The sequence below is a fragment of the Micromys minutus genome, assembly GCF_963924665.1.
Source record: "Micromys minutus genome assembly, chromosome: 27".
Classification (NCBI taxonomy): domain Eukaryota; kingdom Metazoa; phylum Chordata; class Mammalia; order Rodentia; family Muridae; genus Micromys; species Micromys minutus.
The window spans coordinates 22,990,639-23,004,916 of record NC_137962.1 but is presented as its reverse complement, the minus strand read 5'-3'; the positions used below and the strand labels follow the sequence as shown (position 1 = coordinate 23,004,916).

The window sequence follows — 14,278 nt, the reverse complement described above, 5'->3', positions numbered from 1 at the left end:
TTGATGGTTCCATTTAGTAACCAGTCATTAATGGTTCTGCACCCGAGATCTGAAGAAAAATGCTGAGTCACAAGTTTATGGGAGAGGAATCTCTGTTCTGTTCCCTGCTTGTACTAAGAACACAACGGACAGAGAGGTACATCAGCTTACCTCTTAGGTCTGTTTGCTTTGAATATCTTTTTATATAATCCTGATGTGATTTGTATCCTCGATGCTGCGGTGTGTTTCTTGGGTGCGGCAAAAGGATGGGTCCTGTTTTCACATCCACCCTGTTCGTCTGTGTCTTTCTATCAGGATATCTAAGCCACGGATGTTGAGAAATCTGATGTAGTCACAGCTACTGGGGAGGCTGAGGCAGGAGGATCACTCAAGTCTGGGAGTGCTGTGCTGTGGGCACTGTGTGCTGGGCATCTCCGCTAAGGTTGGCATCAATATGGTGACCTCCTGGGAGTGGGGGACCACCAGGTTGCCTAAGAGGGGGGGTGGACTGGCCCAAGCTGGAAATGGAACAAGTCAAGACTTGTGTGCTGCTGACCAGTGAATTCTTTCTTACACCCCCTCCCCCCCCCAGCCTTCCCTGCACAACTTCATTTCCAGGAAACAAAGGCAACTGCATTTTAAATGATCGCTGTGTTTTTAGAGATTTCCCCTTCTTAGCCAGGAGCTGTCATCTGGCAAATGAACCAACACCCCCATCTCTTCTGGCTCAACTAAAATATGTGACTCTCCTAGGGAAGAAAAATTAGCATTTGGCAGCAGACGGCTGGACGTAAGTACCAGCAAACAGAAACAACTGCTGGGTAAGTCGGCAGCACCCACACCCCTCTCTCTGTGTTAATATTTGCTTTCCAAAAAGTACAGGCTCTGTAGACCTTTTAAGTTGGTTGGACACAAGGACATTTAAAACTCTTGGGACACGGCAGAGGCTCCTCCATCTTGTATTCTGGGTGAGGCCATTTCAGGCTTTACTAGAATTTGATCTCCTTGATGAAGAATCCCATGGAAAATTACCAAACTCCATTCTAGGAACCTGAGGTCAAGATGCCCTGGCTAACTTATCTTCTGTTAAAAGGTTTGCTTTTGCAAAGCCCTCATTGCAACTGCTGAGCAAAATGCCCCCTTCAAAACACTTGTGCTCTAGACACTTGGGGTGTGGGGTGGTTTACACCCAAGACCTAATACCCATGTGTAGTCCCAGCTGGCTGGAATACAGATTTTCAGTTGGCTATAAACTGTCTGAGTGGTCATCTCTGGTGGGTTCCCCCTAACATTCACCATCTCTCCCTCCAACTGTAATTTCCTTTCTGCCACAGTGACATATGAAAATCCTACTTCCAGGGAAACTTTTCTTCATAATTTTTTTTCCTGCAAGGTATTCAGTGTGGTGGCCATACTTATAAATATCTTCATTAGAATCAAAGTTTCAAACTAGCTTAACCAGACAGAATAAATTGGAATAATTGGCCCAACTTACATAAACATGTATATTTTAATCCCAGCACTCCAGGGCCTCAGGCTGAAGAATCAAAAGTTCCAGTCTAGCCTGGGCTACGTAGGAAGGTTCTTTCTCAAATACAAAACAAGAAACAAAAGCAAGAAGGCAGGAAAAATCCAGTCCTACATGTAGTGTTGAGAGTTGGAAGGTCATAAGCTGGTCTTGCAGCAGACGACTTAGCTGGCAAAGCCTTTTAAATGCCTTCACTTGGTAAGTATAAGAATTTCTCATGAGAAAGCCGTTGACAGTGTGGCTAAGAGCCGTAACTGTGAGAATGTTCATCTCAGCACTGTAGCAAAAATATCCCACCTCGGCCTCTGTCTTCTCCAAAGCCTGCCTGAAAATGTCATGCTTTGGCCAGGAGACTTACACAAGAACCAATCCGAGGAAGACTTGGATAAAGACAGTGTGGTTTTGATGCTGGTCCCATTTACTGACGAAAACCCATTTACCACAGAATAGCCCATGGAATCAAATGTTTCTTCAACCATAGACAACAGACTATCAGTCCATTCTCTGGTGCTATACGAGGGAATCGAACACCCAACAAGAACCATCCCAAGCACCTGTCCCCGCCACCCTGCCTCCTATTAATGATGTGTCCCAGAACACACTTCAGGAATGGCGTTGTTATCCTAACTTGAGTACAGATGGCAAGAAAGTTGAGATTTATCTGAGACTTCAGAGACTTTCACATTGTCAACAAGAGTGTTATATTCCCAGCACATCTCGTGAGGCCAGAATGAAGCTGGGTCCCGAGAAACCCAAGATAGTCTTCTGAGAAACCCGGCCTCAAGGCAGTTGCCAAAGTAGCAATCAGGAGAGTGGTATAGTGGAAATTCTGATTTCACCTCAGTGGTCCACATTTGCAGCCTGGGGCAGAATTCCATGAGAGATGTTCAGCTCATGTCTGAATCGTTGTCCTTCTCCCTCTTCTGCAGAGGCCTTTCTACCACAAACCACTGGATTCAGATGGTGTGTTGTCCATGGCAGACAATATTGCTTTAGTGGGTTTGTTTTGTTCTACTTCCCCCACCCCATAGATTTGGGGGAGGGGCTTGGGGATCAATTTCAAATTAGAAAAGCAGAAAGTGCTTTTTATGTTTTTTTTTTCTTGATTCAGGCGTTATCATACAGTAGCTCCAGCAGCCTGGACTATGGTATAGAGTTCGTTGCTTGTGCTAAACAATCTTTAGGTGTTGACACGTGTCTAGAGTGCCATACATTTGAAATCATATAGCATGTTACCTTTCAGATTGGCTTGTCACTAGCAATATGCGTGTGAGGAATACCCATGTCCTCCCTTGATTTTTCTTTTCAGTGCCGGGATTGCAGTGTCCACCGTGACCTATGAGTTGATGTTATACTGGTGGATCCCTAGTTGTTTGTGTATAGTCAAGATGGGGTCTCTTGCAGCACGGGCTGGCCTTGAACATTTTAATTTTTAAAAAGTGTATTACTTGACATTTCCCCCCTCTGATCACACTCATCATCCCTGTCTTCTGTAATTGCACGTGTGTAGCCCGTGTATAGCCCCATGAACCCAACCTCCAGGGCCACACACATGGGCATAAATACAGCGCTATTCCCGGTGCACAGGCAGCTCACCAGCAGCAGAATTACCTGCTGATGGCTCTCCATGCTCCAGCGGTCATCAACGGCTCCCACGAACCCCCCCTTCTCTCCTTGGCTCAATGTTAATGGGCTTGATTGATCCTTGGGTCTTCATTTCCACCATGCACAGTGCTGGACACTCAACCCAGGGCTGTGTGCATACTAACACGTCATATACTGTACACAGCGGCGTCCCAGCTGGGAATGTATGCTTAGGGATAGAGATTGCAGGCGTGCGGCAGGGATGTGTTGCTAGCATTAAACCGAGTCTTCCATAGCTCTGGGTGGCTTCAAAATTTCCTAACAACTGAGGATAATTCTGAACTTCTGATCCCCTTTCCACCAGCCTCGTGCTGGCACGGGTACGTAACTCCATTCCCACTTTTATGAAATGTTCCTAAGGTTTTTCTGTATGTTACTCGAGCACTTGATATATTGGGCTACATCTCTAGCCTAGCAGCTTCCCTTCTGTTGTTTTAAGCTGACCCAGGTTGAGCTCAGATTGACGTTGTAGCCCAGGCTGGCCTTGGAACTAGTTCTACCTCAGCCTCCTCAGTGCTCTCTGTAACACGCACAGAGAGCACAGGTGTGCACAGATTCCGAGGACTGTCATCCCAGAACCTAGGAGCAAGAGGACACAGAGGAACACAAGGCCATCTGTATATGTGGCAAACGATGAGTTGAGGCCAGATTGTACTACATGGTAACTTTAGGGTTTTGTGGCTAGACTGTGCCACATAAGAACAAACAATGGAGAAGGAGGAGGAGGAGAAGGAAAAGAAGGAGGAGGAGGAGAAAAGAATGGATACAGTAACCAAAGAAAGAAAAGAGGAGGAGGAACTCAAGAATCACTGGGGGATGGGGTGGTTAGAGAGTTGGCTCTGAGGTTAAGAGCACTGACTGCTCTTCCATAGGTCCTGGGTTCAATATCCAGCGACCACATGGTGGCTCACAGCCATCTGTAATGGGAGCTAGTGCCCTCTTCTGGCCTACAGGCATACACTCGGGTAGAATACTGTATACATAATAAATAAATCTTTTCTTAAAAGAGTCATTTGGACATTTAAAGTGGAGGTAGGAGGCCATAGTTATAGACTCTTTCAGTCCGCCTCTGAGTTTAGAATTGCAGTGCAGACACGCAGACTTGCTTCAGGTGCAAAGGGAAACACTGTTAACCTTTGAGGATCTTTCAGTACAATGGATTCCTCATCTCTCAAACTACCCAGAAGCTGAGGCAGCACAGAATTCTGCCTTGATTCTGCAAACATTTCCTCCCTCCCTCCCTCCCTCCCTCCTTCTCAAAAGCAGGGATCTGTGACAGCATTGGTTATACTGGAGAATCTAAGGTCAAATCCATTTCAAGAGCTTCAATTTGCTGAGCCTGGTGGCACAAGCTTTTAATCCCAGAATTTAGGAAGCAGAGACAGACGTATCTCTGGGTTGTAGGGCCAACCTGATCTACAGAGTTTGTTTTAGGACAGCCAATGAATGCTACACAGAGAAACCCTGCTTGGAAAAACAAAAACATTAATCAAGAGCTTCAGTTTAACCAGGTCTTCCAAGTCTCTTTTGCCGTTTAAACTATTTCCTTCTCAGGGTCTAAAAGCCAATTTGGAGGAAAAGACATCTTATGATAAATAAGATTCTGGTCTTCAAACAAAACAGAAGAGGAAGAAGAAGGAGAAAGAGGAGGAGGACAAGAAGGAGGATGAGAAAGAGGAAGAAGGAAAAAGAGAAGAAGGAGGAGGAGGAGGACAAGATCCCACCTCGGTGTTCAGTAGCTGAGAATGTACTGAGTGTACCATGGCCCAATGAAGCACCATGCAGCCATTAGAGAGACACTATGGGAATAGGACTTTGAAAAATGTGCATGCTACATTTGGAATGCAGAAACCAGAACACACACACACACACACACACACACACACACACACCGTTCGTGGAAAATGCTGAATGGCAAAAGCATACATTTAATGTATACCGACAAACATGTACAATAGTACAACATCTCTAAGAAGGGATGGTTGGTTGTTTACTTTTTAAATCTAATTTCAGTGTATTGGATTAACATGACTTTGTTACACTAAATTAAATTCCATGCATAATAAAAACATTAAAAATAAAATGTGTAACAGTGCAGCTTGCATGTAGTAGAATACTCCCCATAAGCCAGAGAGCTTTGTAGCCACTGAAGTCTGATCCTGATTAAACAGTCCGCAAGTCTCCTGATGGTGGGGATGAGGGCACTGAGACAGTCAGTTGCAGACTCTGTATAAGTTCCATTCTTCTTGTTTATTTTTAAGTTTTATTTTTACACTCACAATTTTATTCCCCTCCCAATCCACCCTCCTATTGTTCTACATCCCATACCCCCCTCCACCCCCACCCCCATCTCCCCATCCCACCCACCCCACCAGACCTCTAAACTTCTGGGGCCTCCAGTCTCCTGTGGGTTAGGTGCATATTCTCTGACTGAACCCAGCCCTGAGAGTCCTCTGTTGTATATGTGTTGGGAGCTTCATATCACCTGGTATATGCTGCCTGGCTGGTGATCCAGTATCTGAGAGATCTCAAGGGTCCAGGTTAGTTGAGACTGCTGGTCCTCTTACAGGGTCGCCCTCCTCCTCCTCCTCCTCAACTTCCTCCAGCTTTTCCCTAATCCAACCTCAGGGGTCATCAGCTTCTGTTCATTGGTTGGGTATAAATGTCAGTTCCATTCTTGTTGTCAAGGCCAAACCCGCAGAACAGTGAGCAGCCTGTGTGAGGGGCAGGCCTTTCCACACCCTTCCAAGCACCAGATTGTTAATTCTTTCAGCTAAGGCCTTGAAATCTGTTAAAAGCTCAATAGCGCTTCTGCTTTTGCATCTGAAAAATATACAGCATTCACTGCATGAAAAAAACAAGTACATCTTCTGAAGCTAGATCAGAGATAAATTAGAAAGACTTGTAAGACCCAAATTGAGTCTTATCTATTTGAGGCTCCCATGAATGAGATGAGAGACTGGGGATCGATGCAAAAGCGAGAGGTTTATTAGTACAGTGCACTGGGGTGGCCTACATCCAGAGGAGAGGTGACCCTGAAAGGCTGTTACAAGCAGTTTTTATACTCTTTAGGGGTACAGGTTACATCAGCAAGGTTATAAGTTAAATTCATTGGCTAAGAGTATTAGCCTTTGAATCTATCGGCTAGCAAGCATATGACAGGCCATGGGATCAGAGGGTCAGATGACTATCAGTCAGTACAGCGGTTTTTCAATAATGTTCCTGCTCCTCCCAAGAACTGTAGATGGAGAATGGAATTTGGCTTAGCCTTGACCTGAGGTGGTGGGTGTAAGGCTGGCAAAAGCCCCTAGGGCAATTGAGACTCACCCCACTGGCATACTGCATAGTGTTTGGGGAAAGCACCATGTGAATGAGGCTGATCTACACCCAAGAGCTTTGAAGCCAGATAGACCCATCTTCACATCCTCTGGGTAAGCTGTTTGGTTTCTCATCTTAAAAATAGGAAGGGAGACAGGGCTGGAGAAATAGCTCTGGCAGAGAAGCCAGGCTGAGTTCCCAGCACCTTTGTTGGGCAGCTCACAACCACCTGTAACTCCAGCTCCAGAAGACCCAACACTGTGAAGGCCCAACACCATCTGGTCTCCATTGGCACCTGCCTTCATATACAGATTCATACACAAAGATACGCACCCAAACAATTAGAAATAAAAAGAAACCTCAGCTATGTTCCTTCTTGGCCGTATTAAGGAGTAAAAGTGAAATGTCCAAACACCGGATAGCATGATGCCTACTAGTCCACACATCCTTAACTAATGAGACCATTGTTACAACAGACTTTGGACACTACCCACTATGAATGGCTGCCATCTCTCTACTTTACAACCAGTACCAGCCACCCTCCTCAATACCCTCAATATTTGTTGAACAAACTACACGTTGACTCACCAATCCAATTGTTTGGAATTATTCAGCAAAAGCCATTAAAATGGAGACAATGTATCTGTTGTTTCAAATGTTACTGATAATGGGAGGGGGGGATCAGAAATCATCTCCATGTCCATAAAAGGGAGAATGCTCAAATACATTGTGATATAAAAATGATTTGAAACATTATGATTGTTAATTATGATTCTAAAATCCATGCAGGAATGTGGCAAATCTGTTGGCAGCTCACAGAGGAAGCAGAGGCTGAAGTGTGGCTACAGTGTGAGCTACTGACCTGTAAACATGCAGCAGGTAAGGGAAGGTGATTAGGGAACATGGATGAATAGCATGTTGGAGAGTCAAAGAGTGGGTGGGTTTTCCTTTACTGCTGCCAATATACTATTCACCAAGAACTACACGAGTTGTTGGATGGAGCATAAAGACATCTGACCCACAGTTCCCTGGAGTCTGGAATAGTGCTTGGCCAAGCAAAACCTTGGAGAAGACTTCACGGGAATCTGTGCATGAGTCCTAAGGAAACGGGTCAGGAGAGACTTGGTTGGCAATGTGATGGTAAACATCACGTTTAAAAGTTTAAAATGACTGTACTTAAGAGAGCTATAAAGCAGACATGGCTCATCAGTTAAGAGCACTGACTGCTCTTCCAGAGGTCCTGAGTTCAATTCCCAGCAACCACATGGTAGCTCTCAACCATCTGTAATGGGATCCAACACCCTCTTCTGGTGTGTCTGTAGACAGCTACAGTGTACTTACATATGAATCTTTTTTAAAAAAATAAAATAAATAAAATGAAAGCAGAAATGCCTCTAACCTGTAAGCCCCACTTGTCCAGGGACAGATGACTTCCTGGAATCCTGACAGCTGGTCTTGTAATTGCCTGAACTTTTTCATGTAAGACAGCAAACTACATGTTTCCCCTTCTGTAGACAAACCTGCTTGCCCCTGACTACACACAGGTAGAGGGCATAGCTGATTACATGTAGGCAGGAAGTACATTAGGATGTGTGCTTGCCCCTGACTGCACAAAGGCAGGAAGTAGGAAGTTTTGCCGTTATAAACCTCTGACTCATGTAACTCAGGAATGCATCTTGAGGACACTCTTGGGTGCAGCCCTAGCCCTGTGCATAGGTAGCACCAGCATCTGAATGAAGCCTCTTCTTTGTTTACATTTATTCAGGGTCAGACTGGTGAATCTCAAAACAATCCCAGACCCATAATAGCAACAGCTCAACAAACAGGTTAATGTTGCTACAGGAGCAGCCTGAGGCACTCCCCTCAAGATTTCAACTCAAGAGTCCTCTTCCCATGGCTCCTAAGTTTCCCCCATCTTGTCTTGCATCAGTTCAACTGTAGAGGAATTGAGAATAGCATTGGCTCGAGATCAGGACAACACAGAATACACTTGAAAATGGTGTCTTAGCCAGGGTTTCTATTCCTACACAAACATCATGATCAAGAAGCAAGTTGGGGAGGAAAGGGTTTATTCAGCTCACACTTCCACACTGCTGTTCATCACCAAAGGAAGTCAGGACTGGAACTCAAGCAGGTCAGGAAGCAGGATCTGATGCAGAGGCCATGAAGGGATGTCACTTACTGGCTTGCTTCCCCTGGCTTGTTCAGCCTGCTTTCTTATAGAACCCAGGTCTACCAGCCCAGGGATGGCTCCACCCACAATGGGCTGGGCCAGGGAATGGCTCCACCCACAATGGGCTGGGCCCTCCCCCCTTGATCACTAGTTGAGAAAATGCCTTACAGCTGGATCTCATGGAGGCATTTCCTCAGCTGAGGCTCCTTTCTCTGTGATAACTCCAGCTTGTGTCAAGTTGACACAAAACCAGCCAGGACAGACGGATAAGGAGAAAGCACCAGCATTAAGGAGAGGCAAAGTATCTGGAATGAGTCTTAATTCAGTCTTGATCACAATGGTGCCTGCACTTTCTAGCCTGTCTTCCAAGTCCATGGCAGAAGAAGGTTCAGAGCTTAAACCAACTTTCTTCTCTCTCATGTCCTGAGAAACAATTATTTCTTCTATCTGTGCCTTCAAAACCCCTATCTTGTGAGTGTTTCGTGATCATTTATGGCACTGAAGTTGCCCTGTGATAGTTCTTTCAGGAGAGTTGGTCTCAGACATCCACTTCCTACTAAGCCTAGCTACTTATCTTTAAGGATAGGAAGCCTAAAGCCAGACAGTTCTATTCAGGAGGGCTAGCTGAGGTGAACCAACCTCTAACTTCATTACAATGCCACATACATACATGATGTCAGGATAAGCCTCCCCTTTATTGTCCTGTCCTGACTATCTTGTTCATGTCTATGCCTTCCTGAATACCAAAGGGCTGAGAGGTTGTCCGGGAGATAACCTGTTGCAATAAAATATTGAAAATATAAATGGTCACCATTTCACTGTAGCGCCTGCTACTCTCTGTCTCTCTCTGCCTCCCATCGCTAGCCCCATGGCAGGTTGCTGGCCCGCCAGCCCCATGTAGAAATGTCTATCTCTTGTTCAGACTCTGCTCACATTTCCAGCATCTGCCCCTGTGGTTACAGTCACAATTCCCTCCTGTAACCCAACAAAATCAGAACTCTAGAAGCTTGTAATTTATCAATCAGATTTATATCAGTAAATTCTCACTCCACAAAACGTCCACACAATAAACTCAGAGCCAATTTATAGTGACGTAAACAGTCCACCTAGATAAGATAAATTGTCCTAGGCTGGATAGATGGCTCAGGGGTTAAGAGCATTGACTTTTCTTCCAGAGGTCCTGAGTTCAATTCCCAGCAACCACATGGTAGCTCACAACCATCTGTAATGGGATCTGATGCTCTTTTCTGGTGTGTCTGAAGAGAGCTACAGTGTACTCACATACATAACATAAATAAATATTAAAAAACAAACAAACATGACGCCTTTCTCTGAAAGCTGATGAACACCAACCTCTCTTCCGAGCTCTGAGCCACATTTTTTGGCGCACCGTGTGAGGCATGCTGCCCCCACGAGACCAAGAAAGGCCAGGCTGCCCTGGAAGGCCTAAAGGTGTTAGATGGGATTCCTCCACCCTATGACAAGAAAAAGCGGATGGGGGTCCCTGCCACCCTCAAAGTTGTGCGGCTGAAGCCTACGAGAAAGTTTGCTTACCTGGGTCGTCTGGCTCATAAGATCGGGTGGAAGTACCAGGCAGTGACCACCACTCTGGAGGAGAAATGGAAGGAAAAGGTCAAGATCCACTATCAGAAGATGGAGCAGCTCTTGAGGCTACGGAAACTGGCAGAAAAGAATGTGGAGAAAAAAATCTGCAAGTTCACAGAGGTCCTCAAGATCAGTGGACTACTGGTGTGAACCCAATAAAGACTATTTGTGCCTCAAAAATAAATAAAGAAATAAATTGTACTGTAATAATCCATCCCTTATAAGATACTCATAGTTACCTGTGGCTATTTAAAGCCACATTAGTGCAGGTCATCCTTCTCTTCCTCCATTTTGGTTTCTTCTCTCCTCTCTATCTTTCCCACCTCTCCAAAACTCTGAGCCCGCCTTTCTTTTTCACTGCCCAATCACTGGCCTTGTCTTATTTTGTGCCTGCACTTACCTACATATAGACATCAATCCACAATAATGTCCTCTATCATAGGCCAGAAATAAATTCTTCTTGGGCTTCTCAGTCAAGCCCGGTCCTGTTATGACTCCACAATTCTAAGGGAGAAAGGACACAGTAACACTGTTGCCCTCTGTTTTCTTGTGAAACCAGAAAGTCCAAATCTTCAGTACCTTTCCTGTGATAAATCACTCCACAAGCTTAGAGGTTAAAATCAAAAAAAAAAAAAAAAAAAAAAAAAAAAAAAAAAAAGCAAAAGAAAGCTCTTTAATACAGTCTCCATGGGGCTGTGGCCCAAGGAGGAGCTGGCCATGAATAGAAAATTCTACTAATTAATATACATCTTAGGGTTATGCATTTCCCATACACTGTCATCTTTAAATTTCTTTCAGGCCCTGGCTCCAGGTTATACTTTGAACAATTTAAATGGAGACAGGAGACTACAAGTCTGGCTACTTGGAAAAGATGGGAGATTTACACAGCAAAGAGAATATCAGAATTATTTCCTTTTGTTTTCCCATTAATTTTTTATTTTTCTATCTGAGTTTCTTAGGTTCAGAGAACTGACTGACACACAACTTTCAGCCATGTACGGTATGGTGTATTTATAAAAAGACAAAGGGAGGGGGATGTGTTCTATGGAGGTGAAGTCAGGTACTGGGGAAGGAGGTGCCTTGGCAGGGCCCATGTGAATCAGCCTATCTCCCTGAGGAACCAGCCACAGGAGAGTATAGAATAGAGTTTATTCAGAGCATAAGGAGGGGAATTGAGAGGGTAGTGGAGGCAGAGAGAGGGAGTAGGGAAGTAGAGGAATAGAGAAGTAGAGGCCAGCCATGAATGAGTATGTGGGGAGAGGGGGGAATGAGAAGACAGAGCAAGAGGGAGAGGAGGGGGCAAGCAGCCCCTTTTATAGTGTCAGGCACACCTAGCTGTTGCCAGGTAACTGTGGGGGTGAAGTTTAGACAGAATGCTAACACAATATATTTGCAGCAACCCTACTTTTTCCCTTTTCATTGAACAATGTGGGTAAGAGTCAAAGTTATGTTTCAAGCTTTAATTACTGTGCCTAAAAGGTCTGTAAAACAAGCACGCCTCTAACCCATAAGCCCCTGTTCAAGGGCAGATACGTATTGAAATGCTGAAAGCTACTGTTTATGGAAGATAACGAGCCACACGTTTTTGGTTTGACCCAACAACACTGGGAAATACTGAGGCAGGAAATATGTCAGGATATATGCTTCCCCTCTACCCACCTTGGACCTGGTGGGAGCGAATGGATTTGCCTTTATATGCCTCTGCAAAGTGTGACTCATCACCATTTCCTGGGAAGCCCAGAACAGACCTAGCCCAAGTCCTTCATCCTGGCCAGTATTTAATTAAAGGGTGTTTCAAATTCGGATCAGAACTGTATGTAGTAGTGGCCTTATACTCACCCACTGTGATTGACAGGTGTCCCTTTATTCCAAACAATGAAGGGGATGGGTCTTTTGATCTTAGACTTTAGCTGTACGCACAGCCCAAGGAAGCTGAGGGGAGATATTAGCATCCTATGTCATCCAAGGACACATCCAAGGACAGGCATCACAGTGGAAGATGTTCCCAGCTCTCGGTGCTGCATATTAGATGGAAACCTTTATCCCTGCACAGATAGAAAGGTGAGCACAGCCATGCCTTTTAGGCTGCTCCTGTGTTATATTTGTTGTTAAAAGATGATGTTAGGAGAAGGATGAAGAGAGTGGGGGGGCATGGAGGTGGAGCGAGGCCTGGGGACAAGGAAGATGCCTCTGGCAGACCCATGTTGGGGATCTCTTCCCCCTGAGGGACCAGCCACAGGACACTATAGTACAGAATAGAGTTTATTCAGGTCTTGGGGGAGTTAAGAGGGTAGTAGAGGCAGAGAGAGAAGAGAGGAATTGAGAAGTAGAGGGCGGCCATGAGCACGTGGAGAGAAAGGGGGAGAAAGGAAGGGGAAGAGGAGGGGCAAGGGAGGTGAGAAAGCAAGAGAGCAAGGGAACAAGCAAGAGAGGAGGGGGCAAGCTGTTGGGATTCTGTAAACCCCACCCCTCAGTTACCTAGCAACAGCCAGGTATACCCCACCCCTCAATTACCCAGCTGTGGCTAGGTTGCTCCGCCCCAGTGACCTGACACTATAAAAGGAGCTGCTTGACCCCCCTCCTCTCTCTCTTGGCCTCTCTTGCTCTTGTGCTCTTGCAGCCTTGCTCTCCCAATCCTACCCCTCCACTTCCCTTTCCCTTCCCCCTCTCTCCCACGTGCTCATGGCCTGCCTCTACTCTTCTACTTCTCTCTCTCTCTGCCTCTACCACCCTCTTAACTCTCCCATGACCTGAATAAACTCTATTCCGTACTATGCTGATGTGTGGCTGCTCCCTCAGGGAAGGGATTCCCAACATGGACCCCCCAGAGGCATCTCCCTTGCCCTCAGGCCTCGCCGCACCTCCATGGGCCATATGCCCCCCACTCTCTTCATCCTTCCCCTAACATTGGTGCCGTGACTCAGATTGTCATCCTTTCACAACATTGGTGCCCTGTGACTTTTCCTTACACAAGCAGCCCCTTTTATAGTGTCAGGTAACTGGGGTGGAGCATACCTGGCTATTGCCAGGTAACTGAGGGGTGAAGTTTACAGAATCCCAACAATATTAATGTTCTTCTTTTTGAACAATAGTTACTAATGCTCATCTTGCCCACTTGGCCGAATTTCTTGTCAAGAGCTTAGGGTCGAATTAATGACTGACCATTAATTGGAAATTGCTAATAGAATATGTCATAGGCGGTGGATTTCAGCTTCTCCATATATAATCCAGACATTTTGACCTCTCCCTCCTCCTTCTCCTCTTCTCCTTCTCTTCTCTCTCTTCCTTGCACGCCCTTGCTGTCTTTCTCCTTCCCCTCCCTTCACCATGGCAACACCCCGGGGCCTCAGTCTTTGGGGCCAGTGAACTTGCAGCTTCCCAATAAACCTGCCTTTAATATAATCTAATCTGTTTGAATTGCCTCATTTCGCAAGCAGCAGAGAAATAACCTGTCGGTAAGGATTTCCGGAGAGCCCAGACAAACTGAGGACAAAGACTTGGCGGTGGTGATGGGGAGGCAAAGGGAAACTGAGTCACAGAATGTATCCTGAGAAGAGACCAAGAGTATCAGCCCAGTGGCGCTCTTGACCTCAGCTAACCCCAGTCTTGTTTCTAGGGACTGGGACTGTTGCTAGCCAAAGTAGAGCTCACGGGATGGATTTGTAGTGGCCTCCCAGGGGTGGAAAAATTGAACACATTTCTAAAGCCTCAATCTCTGCCTTTTCACGTTTAACAGGCAACCCTGCAACCAGTTCCGTTCCATCAGCGCCTCATTGTCCCTTTGTTCAAAGGAGGAAATTAAAGTCTTGAGAAGATGGGGACGGTGTTGTTTTTCTTCCATCTGGCCCTAAGAGGTCATTAGAATACACTTTCCGCCCCAGTGGGGACATTTACATTTGAAGCAAAGTTAATTTACTTCCCAGCCTGATGATGGCCATTTATTTTTTTATCTAAGAATGTTCTGTACCCTTTCTGGTATTCTGACTGGCACCCCAGACTCCCTGTTCCCAGAGGGTCAGAGGAACCTCTAA

General features: G+C 45.6%; 2 pseudogenes across 2 annotated transcripts; both read left to right on the top strand.

Annotated features, from left to right (window-relative positions):
• The first annotated feature begins 1,838 nt into the window (after nucleotides 1–1,838).
• On the top strand, nucleotides 1,839–2,842 carry LOC308438180 (developmental pluripotency-associated protein 2-like; annotated as a pseudogene). Its single transcript has 2 exons — nucleotides 1,839–2,502; nucleotides 2,817–2,842. The product of its transcript is annotated as a developmental pluripotency-associated protein 2-like (transcript).
• A 4,418-nt stretch (nucleotides 2,843–7,260) lies between these two features.
• LOC308438179 (putative ribosomal protein uL13-like) lies at nucleotides 7,261–10,397 on the top strand (annotated as a pseudogene). The gene is made up of 2 exons: nucleotides 7,261–7,348; nucleotides 9,981–10,397. The product of its transcript is annotated as a putative ribosomal protein uL13-like (transcript).
• The last annotated feature ends 3,881 nt before the right edge of the window (nucleotides 10,398–14,278 follow it).